The following is an 18,672-nucleotide window of genomic DNA, read 5'->3' on the forward strand; positions in this document are numbered from 1 at the left end:
TTGACAGCTTGTTTCAGGTTGGTTCTCCAATACTCCTCTGCTCTTCACTGATCTTGTTCGCTTACGTGCACTTTGTATCAGTTTTCTCTTGCAGTGTTTGCATTTATGTAAGTGGTCATAACCCGTGTATGAATTGTATATACGCTGTTGCCTACATATAAAGAAAAAGATCATTGTACTTTAAGGGCAAGCAATGCGTACTTTATGAAAAGGTTCAATTATCATGACACATACCAAGAAGATAGCCTTCGCAAAACTCTCCCCTTGCCAACTGTTTGAAAAGCCCGGAACGAAGAAACATGGAAGAGTCATGTGTACTCCCAGGATATTTTCCTACTAAATATTTGATAATACAAGCAGCATCACAATCTAGTTGAATATTCAATTAATGGTGTTTTTTTCGATTTCGATACAAATACTGTGTTTCTGTGTTCCTATTAAATTCGGAAACAGCAATGACGCAGAAATCAACTTTGGCAGCATTAGTTTTCGCTGCATTGCTTGGAAAAGGAATATGTAAATGTATTTTAGATAACATGGGATTTTAAAAATAGCAAAAATCCTTGAAAGGTTAATTGTGATATCCGACCAGCAACTGCTACTATGCCCTAGTAGCTTCCTAAGGGCAGATGGTGAAGGGAACAAAGTACCTGTATATGTATGTGGGTATGGCCTGGGTACACCTTATTTGTCTTCCTAAAATTGGATGAAGTTGATTAATAACATCCATAATAACCTGCCTGCTCAACCTGTATTTGGAAAATACCTCCTCGCCAGTTTACTCAAATAAAGTAACACATATCCTAAAAACCCTTTCCTTTCTCCTCCTTTGTCCTTGTGGTGCAGCCAGGATGGGCATTCACCTCCAAAGACCATGGGCCTCATTTATGAGGCCTTGCGTCAGTTTTGCGCTGCGGATGCGTCACTTTTTGTGACGCATCGGCAGCGTAAAACATGCGCCTTGTTGCGCCATATTTAAAAAGTGACGCATCTAGGTAGATGCGTCACTTTTTAAAACCCTGCGCCACATTATACCTGCGTCAGGTTTAATGTATGCAGAGGGGGCGTTCCCCCGCAAAAAGCCTCGTAATAGTGACGCAGTGAAATCTATGAGATTTCACTGCGTCACTTTTAGGATGCGGATGTGTCAAAATATTGCGCCTGCCTCACAGCAGGCGTAAGACTGACGCAAGGCCTTTCACATGGGGCTTTCCCCATGTGAAAGGACGCATTGCTGGAGTTGCGTCACTTTTGTGACACACTCCAGCAATGCGTCACTTTTGCGCTTACAGATGCGTCAGAAATACTGACGTATCTGTAAGTCCTTGCGACATGATGCGTCATACATTAAATATGACGCATCATTGGTGTCGCAAGGAGTGCGCACTGAAAAGTGGCGCATCGCTGTTTTCACGCAGCGATGCGTCACTTTTCATAAATGAGGCCCCATATAGTGCAGCCATTTTAAAACGTTGTAATGTGTGTCCCCTCCACCCCTTTTATATTTTGCACCTGGTTACCACCTGTTTCAAAACTAATGGTATATTGCACATGCAATTTGCATCTTTTAAGACTATTTGCTAATTCTGAATACTCGATACATAAAAATAGTAATTAACTAATACAGAATCGGTATTTAGGATTCGCGCTTTGATATGTTGAGAAATAGCAGTTTCTTTGCATGTGAAAACCCATTTGCAACTGATTACCGACTCTTAATCGTTTATACATCAGTTAGTAAGTGCATGGCTTTTGGGTCAGTGAGTCTGCAATGATCAGTCAAAGGGAATGAAGACCTTGTTCGATCAGAATTTTAATCTAGTTAATTTGACATATTAATTCGATGTAAAAAAAAGAAAATATGTCTATTAGTTACATCTCTCAAAATGGATTGCCTATCTGTGGATAGTGTCCAGTACTGGTGACTGGTCCTTGGCCCATAAATACTCTATTCAAGACAGCCACATAAGAAAGACATTTCACTTAGATAACAGGCATGCGACGTACTATGGCAGACAGGCTTGTCTTCATCTGGTGTAATTTCAGGTGGCATTACCACTGTATATCCAGGACTCTTTTATGTGGCACTGCCAGCCGCATGTTCCAAGGCACAATATAGGCAGATAGGTCAAACAAAGATATTCTAATAATGGGTATCATTTGGCAGAAGCTTTATGTCCATATTAATGTTGCATCCATGCACTGAAGTCATAAAGTTGGGGAATAATTACATTACGCAGTTTAGCAGCACAAAATACAAATTTGACACTATTTTACACTCAAACACGTCAGTTTGGCATTTTTATTTCAAATGAAGATCTATGTCTCGCGGGTGGCATTCCTGTTGCTGCCATTTATACCTAAAATTAAATATTATGCCCTGAAGAAGACCATTCGATAGAATATGGAATTTGCGCGTCTGATAATAATATCGTCTGTAGCTATTTCATGCCTGATGATTTTGGAGAATAACGTGAGGAAATAACATTACTGTAAATCTCCCTTGGCACCAAAAGGCCACCACAGATATTTCTGTACTTCAACTGGGCATGTTCTGAAAATGTTTGCAAGGCTCAGTAGAGGGCAAAATTACCATAAAACCGATTACTAGTCATGCTCCATTCTCCCTTGCATCATCAGGAGGTTTAAAGCGACTTCCTTAAATGCTGATTGGCAAAATGTAACCATGTAGGTTTGTTTAGAAGAAGGCAGCCCTGCCACCGTTTTAGCTATGCAGGTGCTCGACACAGTTTATTACATTCGGTTTCTGGGCCGCTTGAGCTTAGGCAGGCTCAGCCGAGGCATACATAGCATTGCTGTGCGCATATCCTTCAAGGTAGCCTTGAGTGTCTTTGCAACTGCTTAGAAATGACAGTAACTGACGGGTGATTGATTTCTCGACTTAAAGAAGACATCCGAGCATGATATTAAATTGTGCATCTGAGTGCACCACGTGACCACTGCTCTTCCCAGCACTCAGAGCCCACTTCTTGGAGATCAAATATTAGTTATAAATATAAGAATAGAAAACGGTATAAAATAATAAAGGAAAGGTACAAAAAATACTTGAATAATAAGTACAAACCAAATGCAAACAGATCTAAGAGTTCCTTACGAGCAACATTCGAGCAAGGAATGTAAAATAAAATGGAGCTACTGTAATTGTAGGTAAAAGAGGGAGAATTGGATATTCTTACTAGGAATATTAACTCAAAATCATAGCAATCTAGAAATATAATCATTAATTGGTCGCAGGCCAGCATTGTTAACCTATTAATATATAAACAGTAGAAAATGCTCAGCCTAAGTGACACTAATGATAATTTAGCATGCATGCATGTATGATTTTCCACAGAATGCACAGCGGTGGGATTACTGTTTCACCTGCTGAGTAAATATATACATTCAGTTATTTGAGTGGTGTTTTTCTCTTATCATTACAGTTTCACCGGTCTGTTTTTCCAAAGGTCTAGTATGACAATAGCTAAAACAACATGCTGGCACATAAAATAACGCAAATAGAGCTAGGCTAAAAGACCTAGCTGGTGGCTTTGCCGATGCTTGTTTGGGACTACACACTTGCATGCCTCAAGCAGAAATGTTTTAAGGCATTAGAAACGTGGGCTCTGGCCCAGGGCCCCAGGCTTTCAAGGGGTCCCCTGATGACCTTGAATAATTCTTAAACAGATTGGTTTAAATACGTTTTCCTTTAATGTATTTTTAATGTGAGTGATGTGTGAGGGTCTATTACAGACATTTTGGAGAGAAATGTTGTGTTTATGTTTCATGCATCATATATAAAAAAGTTTCCTTCAGATCAAAACAGGACCTCACATATGAGAAATGGAAGGTTGTCACAGAGATTATTTGCAGTAATATTAGTGAGCTGCTGCTGTTATACAATATTGAAAACATACGTCACTATCCCTGAACATTTGATGCAAACACAATAGGAATTTGAACTAGTGCGCCCATGCACTTTCAGTGACCTGGCCAAAGAGGGCATGAAACAGCTGAAATTGGATCATAAATTCAAAGCTGTTCTGAACAGGGGCCCCCAAAATACATTGTAGCCAGGGGCCCCAAGTTCTTTAAGATGTCCCCGACCTCAAGCTGCATTAAAGAAAACCTAGGGTCAGATGTACAAAGCATTTTACCCATAAAAAGCTTTTTGCAATGCACCAACCCTATTTTGTGAGCTGGTAACCCACTACATACTCGCCAAATAGGGTTTGCAATTCGCTACTAGGGAGGGGCTTATTAAGGGTGCCCCTTCCTAATAGCGAGTTGCACTGGTATGTAGTAATGGTTTGCGATCAGGAAGGCGATCGCAAAACATTTGCAGTTAGCACCAACTTCAAGTTGGTAGTAAGCCATCCGCAATCGGGAAGAGGGTCCCCTGTGTGAATTATGATTCCCAAATTGGAGTACATCTGGAAAGGGGCGACCATTCGGTCCCCCCGAACGTATGGTGGAGTACCACGATCCCCTCGGGAAGCCATCTTGGGCGGGAGGCGAGTCTCGGCTGGTATGCCCGAAGCGGCGTAGCCGGGGCGCGCCTTTTTCCCGCCCTGGAGTGGGTTGTCCTAGACACTGACGCAGCTGGCCACGCCCTCGGAGGCAGGCGTGGGCGGGTTTACGCCCGCCCTGAAGACGGATAAAAGGAGCAACAAGCCAAGAAAGCATCCTCTTGTTCCTGTGCTCTGAAGCTGCACCTCCCCGCTGTACGTGAGCTCGAGACGGAACGAAGAGCCAATTTTGAGCGTTGTAATCTTTCTTTTTGTTTTACAGATATCTTCGTTGAGAATGCCAGGCAAGAAGGTCGGAAAGCGGGTCGGTACCGATCAGATGCTCTGCATGCTCATAAAGGAGGTAGCCGATTTGAAGAAGCAGATGGCGGCTAAGAACGGGGACGGAGGACCGAAGCGAGTCATCGGACCAGCTTTGCCAGGAGTAGTCCCTGGTGGGAGAGGCAAGAGGTCCAAAAGGGGGGCACTTGGGGGGGAAACCCCGGTCCCCGATACCCCACTCGAGGAGCCAACCCCAGTTCCGAAGGAGGGGCACCCGACCCCCGTGACCGGGGAAGATATGCCTCCCGAGTTAGCGGCACAATTAGCAGCGTGGTTGGGAAAAGATAGTGAGGGCACCACGGCTGAAGACGCCCGGGCAGTAATGAGACAACTGCGGGAATCTAGAGAGGCTGCGTAGGCACCATCTTCTGTTACCTCGCCAGTTCCGGCGGCGGAAAATGCATCAGGCCCAAGTTCGGCGGCAAATGCAGCATCTGGTTCAGGTAAGCGGCCATTGCCGATTGCGGGGGAGGGGTCTGTACCTTCACGAAGGGAGAAGGTGGCTCAGCACGTTCCACTGGAAATTAAGGAAAAGATTTGGGCGAATAAGTATGTGAACATTTTTTCTTTGCTTACTGACCATTACGAGATGGAGCATGTTAAGAGCCAAAAGGAGCTCATGCATCCGGGTGTTTGGCGCGCAAAAATGTCCGCCTTTAAGGTTGATGAGAACATAGGTACTTGGGGCAGAGCGTGGGGCATTTTTACCTCCATCATGGGTGAGCGCAGGCCCGAGTTGCTGACCGAGTTGCCTATCTATCAGTCACGTATCATGGAGTATGCCGTATCGTACGGGGGCAATCAGTGGTTCTGTTATGACAATATTTTTAGAAAAGCTAAGGAGCACGACCCAGTTCTAACTTGGGATTGTTACGACTCCGTTTCATGGCAAAAAATGGAGAGTTCAGGAATGTTAAAAGTGCCATTGTCAGGGAGTAACGGGGGGGAATCTTCCCGCCAATCGTCTGGGACACCCTTTCGGACGGGTGCAGGTAACGAGTACCACTCGAAGCCGAGTGGCAACACAGGTAAAAAGGGGATTTGTTGGAATTTTAACAGGGGAAAATGTACGAGGCCCCAGGGGTCATGCAAGTTCAGACATGAATGTGGGGGGTGTGGGCAGCCATCCCATCCTGAGTCCATGTGCAGAGCCAAAACGGGTGATAACGGTGGTAGGGAAAGCGCCAAACAGGTCTGAAATAGTCCGAGGGGCGCCTTTACCTACTCCGATTGATACCATGGCAATGATTCCTTGGCTCAACGAATACCCGGATCATGCTTCCGCTGGGGTGTTGCGAGACGGTTTTTCATACGGTTTTCGCATTCCAGTGGGGGATTTTCAGGGTGTAGCAAATTGTAAAAATCAACTGTCGGTCTTGCAGCATACGGCGGTGGTACAGGTAAAGATTGGGAAGGAGGTGACTCGAGGTCGTGTCGCCGGTCCATTTGATTTGCCTCCGGTTGCTAACTTTGTTTGTTCCCCTCTAGGGGTGGTCCCCAAGAAGGACCCGGCTGAGTTTCGGCTGATACATAACTTGTCAGCCCCACGTGGTCTTTCCGTTAACGAAGCGATAGACCCGGAAGTATGTTCGGTGCGGTACGCATCTTTTGATGAGGCCGTTGCCATGTTGAACCGCCTGGGGCCCGGGGCGCTGATGGCAAAATCAGACATCGAGTCAGCGTTCCGGTTGCTCCCGGTGCACCCAGACGATCAGCGTCTCCTTGGTTTTATGTTTCAAGGTTGCTATTACATGGATAGATGTATGCCAATGGGGTGCTCGATATCCTGTGCCTATTTTGAAAAGTTCAGTTGTTTTCTGCAATGGGTATTCACAAGGAAGACGGGTTTTCAGCATGTTATGCATTATCTTGATGACTTCCTGTTTTTGGGGGCAGCCGGGGATCCTGAGTGTGGACAGGCTTTGCATGAATTTTGTGTCTTAATGAAACAATTCGGTGTGCCATTGGCGCCAGGTAAGACTGTGGGTCCCTCGACTTTGCTCGAATTTCTGGGGATCGAGCTCGACTCAGAAGAAGGCTGTTTTAGATTACCCAGGGAAAAAGTGTTAAAATTCAGGACATCCCTTGAAACATGTATACGTGCGACAAAAGTGAACCTGCATCAATTGCAACAGGTGGTGGGTCAGTTGAATTTTGCCCTGAGAGTAATGCCAATGGCGCGCCCCTTTTCCCGCTCGATTTCACAAGCCATGGTCGGCCTGAAGGAAGGACATCACCGCACGAGGCTCTCGGCAGAGGTTCGCCAGAACATGCGCATTTGGTTGGCATTTCTGGCGGATTTCAATGGTCGAATTGTCTGGAACAAACCGGCAGTGTCCTCCGAGGAGCTGGGGCTTTGGACAGATTCCGCGGGGAGTGTAGGTTTTGGCGCCATATTTGGTACACAATGGTCGGCTCAGAAATGGCCGTCATGGTGGCACGAGTGCGGCCTGACGAGTAACATTGCTTTCCTTGAACTCTTCCCTATTTTGGTGGCCTTGAAAACATGGCCGGAGGGTTTTCGTGATCACTCTGTGGTGTTCTGGTCTGATAACATGACTGTGGTTGAGTGTATCAATAGTCAGGCAGCACGTTGCAAATGGATTCTGAGACTGCTCAAAGAAATTGTGTTATTGTGTATGCAGTTGAATGTGCTCTTTAGGGCAAGACATGTCCCGGGGGTACTGAACCAAGCGGCTGATGCGCTTTCTCGTTTCCGTATGCAGGCCTTCTGGGGTTTTCTGCCCGCAGCGGACCTGGTGGCAGCACCCTTTCCCGAAGCTCTCTGGTCTCTCGGTGCCCCGAACTACAAAACCTCGTGGGAGAGAGTTTAGCGCCCAGGACAAGGAAGGCATATGAAGGGGCGTTCCGTTCCTATTTGTCCTTTTTGGGGGCTGCTGGGGGGAGCTTTGGGGACAGGAAGAGCTTGTCGTAAGATTTCTGCTGTTGTTACATCAGGCAGGAAAATCAGTAGCTACGGCCCAGAGACATCGGGCCGCCATTTCCTTTATGGCAAGGGCTCATGGGATCCAGGACCCGACAGCGTATTTTGTGGTGCAGAAAGCGCTACGTGGGTGGCAACGCCTTGAGGGTCGCAGAGTAGATGAGAGGCACCCGATAGGTCTGGATAGGTTGACCCTGTTATTGTCCGTACTCCCGGCAACGTGTTCATCCCAGTACGAAGCACTATTATTCCGAGCTGCATTTGCGCTAGCATTCCATGGGGCTATGCGGGTAAGCGAACTGGTGGCGAGGAACAAGCAGGATACGATGGGGGGACTGTGCCGGGAGCACATTCAGGTCAGGGGGGAGACGATGACAGTCTCGTTTGTTAGGTCCAAAACCGATCAGGGTGCAAATGGGGACTGCATAATCATTCAGAGGATCCCCGGGTCTTCCATGTGCCCTGTGGTGTGCGTAGAGGAATATTTAGCGCAGAGGGTGGCATCATGGGGGGGGACCTTGTTGAGACACGCTGACGCCACCCCACTGACGAGGTTTCAGTTTCAGCGGGTGCTTGCGATGTCGATTTCGGCCGCGGGCTTGAACCCCGGCGAGTTCGGGACCCATTCCTTTCGGATAGGGGCTGCTACTGAGGCTACAGCCAGGGGTCTGAGTGTAGATGAAGTAAAACGTGTGGGGCGTTGGTCCTCGAACTGTTATAAAAGGTATGTGCGGTTGCACATGTTGTGAAGCTGTAATGATGTACTCACGCTTCTTGTTTTTGTTTGGTTTTCAGTTGCGCAAGCTTACGAGGCGGGGCGGACTGTGCAGTCGACCCGACACCTGGGGACCAGCGGTCAGATATCACCGGCTGCGAAAAAGGAGGTGTGGGTTGTGGGACACTCATACGTGAGGCGTGCCGCGGACGTATTCAAAGCAGGTGACATGATTCACGTGGCTGGGGAATACGGGTACAGGGTGTCCTTCTACGGAAAGGGCGGGCTCTGTGTTGATCAGTTTCAATCCTTTTTCGAGGGTTTGTTAGGGCGGACAAGGTCACCGCCGTCTATAATCATAGTCCATCTTGGGGGCAATGATTTGGTGGCCACTGGTAGACGACTCCTTCTTGAGGCAATGCTTTCCACAGTAAGTTGGTTGGCAAGAAGAGTTCCAGGGTGCACAATTGCATGGTCCCATATGATCCCACGGAAAGTGTGGCGGGGGGCTATTTCGGTTTCTGCTCTGAATCATTCAGTAAAGAAAATAAATAACAAATTGAGTAGATTGTTTCGGTCAGGTACACTGCATTCTGTTTCGCATGGTTGTATCAAAGGGGACAGTATGTATTTGGGGGATGGGGTTCATTTGTCCCGGGTGGGGAATGAGTTACTCATAGGAGACTTCATAGCTTGGCTAAAGAGTTTAAAACATGACCTTTAGGCAGGAGTTGTTGTGGGGGGTCCGGATAGCCGGTCAGCTATCCGGCCTGTGGCGGTAAGGTCATGATCGGTGAGCAGTATTTGGAAGATCCCTATGGGGGTGCGTCACCCATTACGGATGGGAGCGCTCGGGGGAGGTGGCCATTGGCCCCTCAACGGGGAGGCGGTCCCTTCTAAGGATAGGCCTCCGGAAGGAAAGGAAAGGTGGTCAAGGCCCCTTCCTGGATAGGAGGGGCTACGGGCCCTCCTGGGGAATTTCCCGGGGCCAGGACATCTGCGACGGCAGATGGGTAAGTTGTGTGGGGTTCGGGAGGGGGTTTACGCTACCTTTTAGACACCTCACACGAGTCCTCGGACGACCGTTAAATGGCGTTGAGTTCATTGGGGCCCCCGTCAAGTCCAAGGGAAATTGGTAGATGCACTTGAGGTACGCCTCTGTGCGGTCGATCTCCTCACAAGTGAGGGGGGGTATTTCTGGTGTAGGGATCTGACACCGGTTACGACCTTGCCGTTGGCCCTTAACGTTAGGATGTACAATTTCAAGTCAAATGTTTTGTAGGATGTTAGTTCGGCTAGGAGAACCTTTGTATTAGAGATCTGTTAAGGTTAGCCAAACATCTTAATGTGGAAATGAAATTGTACATAATATGAAACTGTTATTTTAATGTTTTGATTTTGTTTCATATTTTAATAAATACGGCCGGGAGGGTCACTCCCTCCCGCCTTCCAAAAGTTCAGAACCGTTTCCGGTTTCCCATCCTTGGGGATTGTGTTGAGAGGGGGTGACGGGTATCTCAGCCATATGGAAAGGGGCGACCATTCGGTCCCCCCGAACGTATGGTGGAGTACCACGATCCCCTCGGGAAGCCATCTTGGGCGGGAGGCGAGTCTCGGCTGGTATGCCCGAAGCGGCGTAGCCGGGGCGCGCCTTTTTTCCGCCCTGGAGTGGGTTGTCCTAGACACTGACGCAGCTGGCCACGCCCTCGGAGGCAGGCGTGGGCGGGTTTACGCCCGCCCTGAAGACGGATAAAAGGAGCAACAAGCCAAGAAAGCATCCTCTTGTTCCTGTGCTCTGAAGCTGCACCTCCCCGCTGTACGTGAGCTCGAGACGGAACGAAGAGCCAATTTTGACCCACCCACCAGCCCCTGAGGACAGCGAGTTGTTTTGAATAAAGTTTTGATGTGGTAACTCTATTTCTTACAGGTTGTGATGATTGTCGTGATATTTTGAGTATGCAATAAAGAATGGTCATTTTTTCAGTATGTTTTTCAAATAAAGTTATTCTGCATTAGTGTTGATCTGTAATCATGCTTGTAATAGTTATGATTGTTTTGCAATTTAGTAATTTAGGTAAATGTCGTATTTATTTTGGTCGGGCGGTAAGGTCATGATCGGTGAGCAGTAATTGGAAGATCCCTATGGGGGTGCGTCACCCATTACGGATGGGAGCGCTCGGGGGAGGTGGCCATTGGCCCCTCAACGGGGAGGCGGTCCCTTCTAAGGATAGGCCGCCGGAAGGAAAGGAAAGGTGGTCAAGGCCCCTTCCTGGATAGGAGGGGCTACGGGCCCTCCTGGGGAATTTCCCGGGGCCAGGACATCTGCGACGGCAGATGGGTAAGTTGTGTGGGGTTCGGGAGGGGGTTTACGCTACCTTTTAGACACCTCACACGAGTCCTCGGACGACCGTTAAATGGCGTCGAGTTCATTGGGGCCCCCGTCAAGTCCAAGGGAAATTGGTAGATGCACTTGAGGTACGCCTCTGTGCGGTCGATCTCCTCACAAGTGAGGGGGGGTATTTCTGGTTTAGGGATATGACACCGGTTACGACCTTGCCGTTGGCCCTTAACGTTAGGATGTACAATTTCAAGTCAAATGTTTTGTAGGATGTTAGTTCGGCTAGGAGAACCTTTGTATTAGAGATCTGTTAAGGTTAGCCAAACATCGTAATGTGGAAATGAAATTGTACATAATATGAAACTGTTATTTTAATGTTTTGATTTTGTTTCAAATTTTAATAAATTCGGCCGGGAGGGTCACTCCCTCCCGCCTTCCAAAAGTTCAGAACCGTTTCCGGTTTCCCATCCTTGGGGATTGTGTTGAGAGGGGGTGGCGGGTATCTCAGCCATATCCAAGATACCAACACGTATATGGAACTCAATACCAACCCTACGAAAGAGATACAAATGGTCCTAGAAAACATTATCCGAGAAGGGGTGTTAAGAGGATGCATTGATGAAAAAGTGAAAAAATATCTAACTACAGAGTACCCAAAAACACCCAGACTATACCTCACGCCTAAGATCCAAAAAGATCCGATTAGACCTCCTTGCCGACCCATTGTGTCTACATGTGGTAGTGTGCATGAACCAGTGGGTAAATGGATTGACAAATACTTGCAGCCATTCATAATCCCAATGGATTCGTTTGTGAAAGACACAACTGACTTTTTGGTGAAATTGGAATCTATTAATTTGACACCAGAAGAAGAAATTACTCTATGTACGATTGATGTACAAGCATTGTACACTTCCATCCCACACCTCTCGGGTATGGAAGCAGTAGAAGAAGCATTATTAACCATGGAGTATGATGATCCCACAAAAATTTTTCTAATGGAAATGTTGAATTTCATTCTGATGCACAGTTATTTTGAATGTGACAAGCGGTGGTACCTACAAAAGTCGGGAACATCCATGGGCAATCCGGCTGCTCCAGCCTATGCAAATATCTTTATGCACCAATACGAGCAAAGACACATTTTACAAAAAGATCAATGGAAACAGGGATTACGGATGTATGTCAGATATATTGATGACATATTTATACTATGGAAAGGAGAAAAAGAAAATTTAATTGAAAACATCAGCAAGTTAAATACCATAGATCCTCGCATCCAATTCACGTCAGAAATCCATCAGAGCCAAATCAACTACCTAGATGTGACCATCATCAAAAGGAATCATCATCTAGAGACCATGTTGCACACCAAAAAAACAGACAGGAATAATCTCTTGACATATCAGAGTTTCCACCCTAGTCCCCTGAAACAACACCTACCCTATTCCCAGTTATTGAGAGTTAAAAGAATTGTCTCTAACCCGCAGGAGTCACTGACGCAAACCCAAAATATGCTCCAACGATTCAAAAAGCGAGGATACCCTGAAAGCATACTGAAAGCTTCCATGGAAAGGACCCAAACTAAAACCAGAGAAATGTTGTTAAAGTCAAAATCCAACAAAAAAGAGGCTAAAATAACTTGTGTTAGCAAATTCTCTACAGTGAGTCACCTAGTGAAAAAAGCTATTAAAAAACATTGGCCAATGTTGCAAACTGAACCAGATTTCCAAAACATCTTCAAGAAGGAACCTATTTTTTCATACACGTGAGCTAAGAACTTGGGAGAACTTATTAAATGCCCGAATATCACTGAGGTCAGAAAAAACCACAAAGGAACAATCCCTTGTAAAAATTGCAGCAACTGCCACAATATTATGGCGTGGCAATGGGGGCAGCCTTTGCCCCGGACTTGGCCATCCTATTCATGGCGTTCTATGAAAAGTCATTTGTCATTTGTGACCAGAATCCCTTCCAACAACATATACAACTTTGGGTCCGGTACATAGATGATGTGCTGCTACTTTGGAAAGGCAATAATAATGAACTCACGCTGTTTCATACATGGCTTAATTCACGGTCTCCAGATATCCAATTCACTATACAAGCCAGCAATGAAAAGATTGACTTTCTAGACATCACGGTAGTGGTAGAAAATGGTACACTACACACAACTCTATTCAGGAAGCCTGCCGAAAGAAATTCCCTGTTACAGTACTCCAGCCACCATCCCAGGAGCCTTCGAGACAACTTGCCCTACGGGCAGTTCCTCCGTATCCGAAGGAACTGCAGCAAAAAAGAAGATTATATGCTTCAATCAGAGATTCTGATCAAACGCCTAATTGAGAGAGGCTATCCTAAACGGCTCACGAAACGATCCAGGAAAAGAGCCTGGTTTTGTCATCGCGAAACACTTCTGGAACCGTCCACACGTAACAATCAGTCGGATGAACGCATGATTTGTGTCACTACTTTTTCTACAAAAAGTAACTCAATTAAGAAAGTCATCAATAAGCACTGGAGCATGGTTGCTAAAGATCTTGGCATAGCAAACGTACCAATGCATGCATTTAAAAAGGCCAGGAATGTTAAAGATTATGTGGTTTCATCATTTCTTGAGTGTCCACCTGAACCTACTTTAACCTCATGCTGGAATCTCCCGCGGATAGTGGGACACTATAGGTGTGGGAAATGTAAGGCTTGCCCTTATACGATTCAATCGAAAGATTTTGTGTTCAAGAACCATCGTCATACTCACAAACACCACACAAACTGTAACACGAAAAATGTGATCTATGCTATAATCTGTCCGTGCGAGCTCATATATGTAGGGCAGACGCAACAGTGCGTTAAGGCACGTTTCCTTTCACACTGCAGCAGAATCAGATGCAAGGTACCTGGGGCACCTCTGGTTGAGCATTGTACGAAACATAACCATCTACCGGAGTCACTGAAATGGGTAATTTTGGAACACATCACACTCGGGCCGAGGGGTGGAGATCTGTCGAACATACTGAACATTAGAGAGCTAAAGTGGATGCATGTTTTCAACTCTGTGGCTGAAGGTCTTAATGAATCCGAAAATAGCTTTGCACAATTAGCGAATCTCTAAGCATATACGGTGAGATCTTTATGTGTTATGTAACTGAGAGGCTGAATGAACATTTTGGTTCCAATATTAACACAACCAATTGGTAGAGTCTTCACTATCCTATGTGATAAGTGCACTCCTCCAATAAGTGATTTCGCTTTGGGAACCACTTAGTACAATATGTTAAAATGCTGGTGAGTGTTTTTCTGTTATAGTAAGGGTCCATTAGTGGCATCACGTGATTTAATTGTATGACACTCTGTATATTTTTTGCACCTGTTTATTTTTTAAAAAACAACATCTGGACAGAGCATAGGAACTGATGTAAAATCTATTCGCACTGTTCATTGAATAGATGAGTTTTCACTGACCTGCGAGTTAAGTGCACTCGGATCGCTTTTTCAGTATAATCATGGAGGTGTGTTAAATTTATACGCGATATTTTTTACTTTTGTGATGTATTTTTACCACCTGCGTCGAAAATATACTGGACACGGGAAAAATGCTATGAAACGAATTGATCATCTTCTATACCCGTAGGGAATGATTACATGTTACCGATAATTAATAATACCCAATCATGGAGCCATGCCTTGTAATGGGCAATACGACTTATGAGTAGTTTGCAGTCCAAACAAACTAAATAGCCCTAGAACTACGATTCCCCTACCAGGATAGTCTTTCTTCTGTTCTAACGTAGTAGTCCCGCCCACATATCGAACAACCAGGAAGTGGTGCAACCTAGTTGCCTTTGAGTGAATAGCCCACGGCTGACGATGTGAGTGGAGCTCAGTTTTGGCGTCCTAGAGCGAATACATGAGGGAGGAGTACCCGAGTATCCCTTTCGGATGACATATGGCATTTCAAGGTATTTAGCGCGAGTCCAGCTCCCGCTATAATTAATCGTGTTTCTCACATGAGACTCCGTTTTTACAAAACGTGTTTGTTTCCTTCGAACGTTCTACAGCAACCTTTGAACAACATACATGCGATGAATATTTGACGATCTAATGGAACAATATAAGACGTCTTAAGGTATTTAACACGAGCTCCCTGTTGATGCTATTTGTATGTAGAAACGCTGGAGCGATCTCAGGACTCCTTTTTGTTAAAACGTAGGTGTCCGATTTTTTGTTTAACAGATAGCTGAAAATACCACATGATCCAGTCTCTCAAACGTTGACAGTAATCTTCCGGAGACGGTATGATTTATTAGCTTTGAGAATTGTTTGAAATCACGCACATTTGGTCGTATAATCATTGGTAATGAGTTTTTTCTCGATTTTCAGGCTCGACTCCTCACTTCTCCGACTTGTGAGAAGCCTCGCTTAGGGAAAGCGGTAATGTCTAAATGTGTTAATAATAGCAATTAAATCGTTCATCCCGTATTGGAGTTACCAAGTAGACTGAGTTAATTGATGTATGATTTTGTCTGTCATTTTAACCATAAGGTTTCACGGACCCTTAACGCGGATATGAAATAGAGTCCACACAAAACATTTATTTGAGGCTGGACCCATTAGCACTACTAAACTGACCCGGATTTGTCTTGCAAGTATGCTTTGAGGTATGGACACGCTATATGTAATGTGGCAGAATACAATCATGCCCATAATATGGTAACTGACTTCTTTTGGATACGCTATATGTAATGTGGCAGAATACAATCATGCCCATAATATGGTAACTGACTTCCTTTTATTGTATTTATTCCTGTAGAGTGCGCAACACATTGAGAAAGACAAAGAAAAGTTTGTCATAAGTCTTCTAACAAGCTGACTGTTTAGAGGCTAATAGGTAATAATTCCCGATGGTATTCTATATCGTGTGCTTTAATGCTCCGGATGATTTGGGAGTTTATCTGTGGTCTAAATAGATTGGGGTAGAAGACAATGATGCCCAATACATGGTAACCATCTTCCTTTTATTTATTTCTGTAGGGTGCTTAACCTACTGAGAAAGAATATTTGGCATAAGTCCCCCCTAAAGCTGATTGTTTAGAGACTTATAGGTAATAAAACTAGACTTTAATCTATGAAGTGTACGTAAATGCTCCTAATGTTTCACAAGTCTCTCTGTGGTCCTGGACAATACGAATGGACCGTTTTTACTAAGTCCGCATTTCCTTTTTCTTCAGACAATACCAAGTACGTTGTACAAACCTACTTACTATCCACGTCACGACCAATAAGGATTGGATTTAGGATCCGACTACCCATCTTGAAGTAGTTCTAACTTCCCTCGCCCCTGGCGGCAGGTGAGAACTATTTATGTATATAGGTTCAGACGTAATAGTATACAAATCAGACACTATCAGATGACACGGGTGTATATTTTAATGTTATTCCCATCATCCATTGAAAATATAACTGGATGTATTGGTTTCTAATGAAGAAACTCAATCAATTCTTTTTTTCCCCTAGGAGGTTGCCCGCCCACAACTTCTTCTGTCCTGATGAAGACCCAATTGTAAGGAAGAAACTCCTACTGTTCTTTCGGGTCGAAACGTAGACAACTACATACCAGTGACCAACTCCCATCCCCATACAGACACTGATCGCTACAAGGGAGTTAGGCTCGTTCTACTTGAATTAATTTGGACTCTACACGAGCCTTCCAATGTGGCCTTTGTCTCAAGGGACCACCTATATGTAATGTTTTGATTGTAAATAAGATTTGTCACTGAATGACTCAGATCACTTTTACCCTTTTCCTAACACTCCTTTCACTTCACCCCTTCCTGTTGTGTTTGTGGGCACAAACATGTTTACAAATGTGTTTAATGTCATATAAGTTGTAATCCAGTGAGAAGGATATACATGCAAAATTTGAATTACATTCTTTTGCATTGAATAGCTTTGCTTTTTTGAATTGATTTAAATTAATGTAATTGAATTTTTGTGTGATAATCACAGTTCCTAGTCTTAGGACCCTTTTCCTTCATTCCTACAATATTATGGAAGGCAATACCATCACGCATCCCATGAAAGGCAATAAAATCAAATTGAATGTTACAGGCACTTGTGATACTAAAAACATCATTTATCTCATCAAATGCCCTTGCGGGAAAGTATATGTTGGCCAAACAGAGCGTAAACTTAAAACAAGACTCACAGAACATAAGAGTAACATTCGCACAAAAGTTATGAAATCGGCAGTAGCCACCCACTTTCTGGAACAAAGGCACCAAGTGAATCAAATAAAAGCCTGTATTCTAGAAATTGTTGATAGAAAAGAAGACAAAGACAATAAAAAGACTCTGCTTATGCGAGAAAATCACTGGATTTTTTTCCTACAGAGTTTGACCCCACATGGAATCAATGAGAGGGTTGAATACAGCTGTTACCTGTAGTATAACGCTCAGTAGAAGAAAGACTTGTGCTGTTGTGTGCATCCATACATCTCACTATTATAAGTGTTGCTTTTATTATTGCCGTTTTATAGTTGTGTTTATGTTTTCGTTTCTTTAGAGGACAGGAACTATACAGGTCGACACCCCATTTTTTATAAGTAAGTTCACACATGAACCCTGTTGGGATATCACATGAACGTAGTCGCCCCTTTAAATATATGAAAACCAACCCACTTCCGGCTCAAACGTCACACGCCGTCGGTCGAGTGTTTCAGAAACTCGAGCCGCAGATGAGACACGCGTGCACCTTAATCATTTCCCGGTAAGAATGAGGATTGTTTGCCGGTTACACGTAAAGTCAGGGGCATAACGCGCTAAAGGTCTTTCGACTGCTTGAAAGTATTTCCCACCGGCTGGTGGTTTAATAATTCCCTAGTTGTGAACTCTAGCGCGTAAATGTATAGAAGTCTGTGAACCCTCGCTAGCGAGTTTTCGTTTATACTGAGAGGTGACAGTATGAAAGAACGGTCACTCATGTAGATTTGTAACGGGTTGATTTGTGAAATGTATCGTGGTAACGGTTTAACCACTATGCTTAATACGATTATTATTTCAGTTTATTCAGGTCATTGTTTAGCAGGATATTTATTTGTGATTAACGTAAAGAAATGCTATTACATACATTATTGCTATTGGAATAATGGGAGATGTATTTTTCGTGTTGTAGATTTCCCTGATGAAGCCCAATGGGCGAAATGCATTGGAAACCAATTGGATGTTTGGAAATGATATGGATTATTAAAACCTCTCTTCATGATTGAATAATGAAGGAAATACATTACAGAGATATGAAAAAAAATTTAAAGTATGAATAAATGATTTTCGAAAGAAAAACAAGAGAATACGTTATCATCATTGTTGAAATTGTGATGGTACAAAACTTTATTGATAAACTTTGCTGAATATTTCAGCCAATCACCAGTGACCTGGGAGTCACTCACGCATGCTTGCGCCAGTGCTATCCATTTTTGAATCTGGGTGCCAACATTTTTTAAGCGCGGGCAGTGGTCCTACAGACCCAGTGGCATAGCTACGGGGGAGCGGTCTGCCCCGGGCTGCACTTTCTTGGGGGTGGCTGCATTTCACATGAGCTGAGCAATTTCGGTGAGGCAAGGTAAGTGTTTTTTTTGTTTTTAAATTTATTTTTCCTAGTCATTGTCCGTCGACTCCCCCCCACTCTTATCTGCACCGCCCCTCACTGGGCAGCAAACTCAGAGACCACCCCTTTAAGGAAAATGGGCTGCATTACAAAAAAAGAAATGCTAATTTAAAAAGGAATCACAGGCATGGTGGTCTGCTGACCCCAGCAGACCACCAGCTCT

This window comes from Lissotriton vulgaris, chromosome 3_1, assembly GCF_964263255.1.
Source record: "Lissotriton vulgaris chromosome 3_1, aLisVul1.2, whole genome shotgun sequence".
NCBI classification, from domain to species: Eukaryota; Metazoa; Chordata; class Amphibia; order Caudata; family Salamandridae; genus Lissotriton; species Lissotriton vulgaris.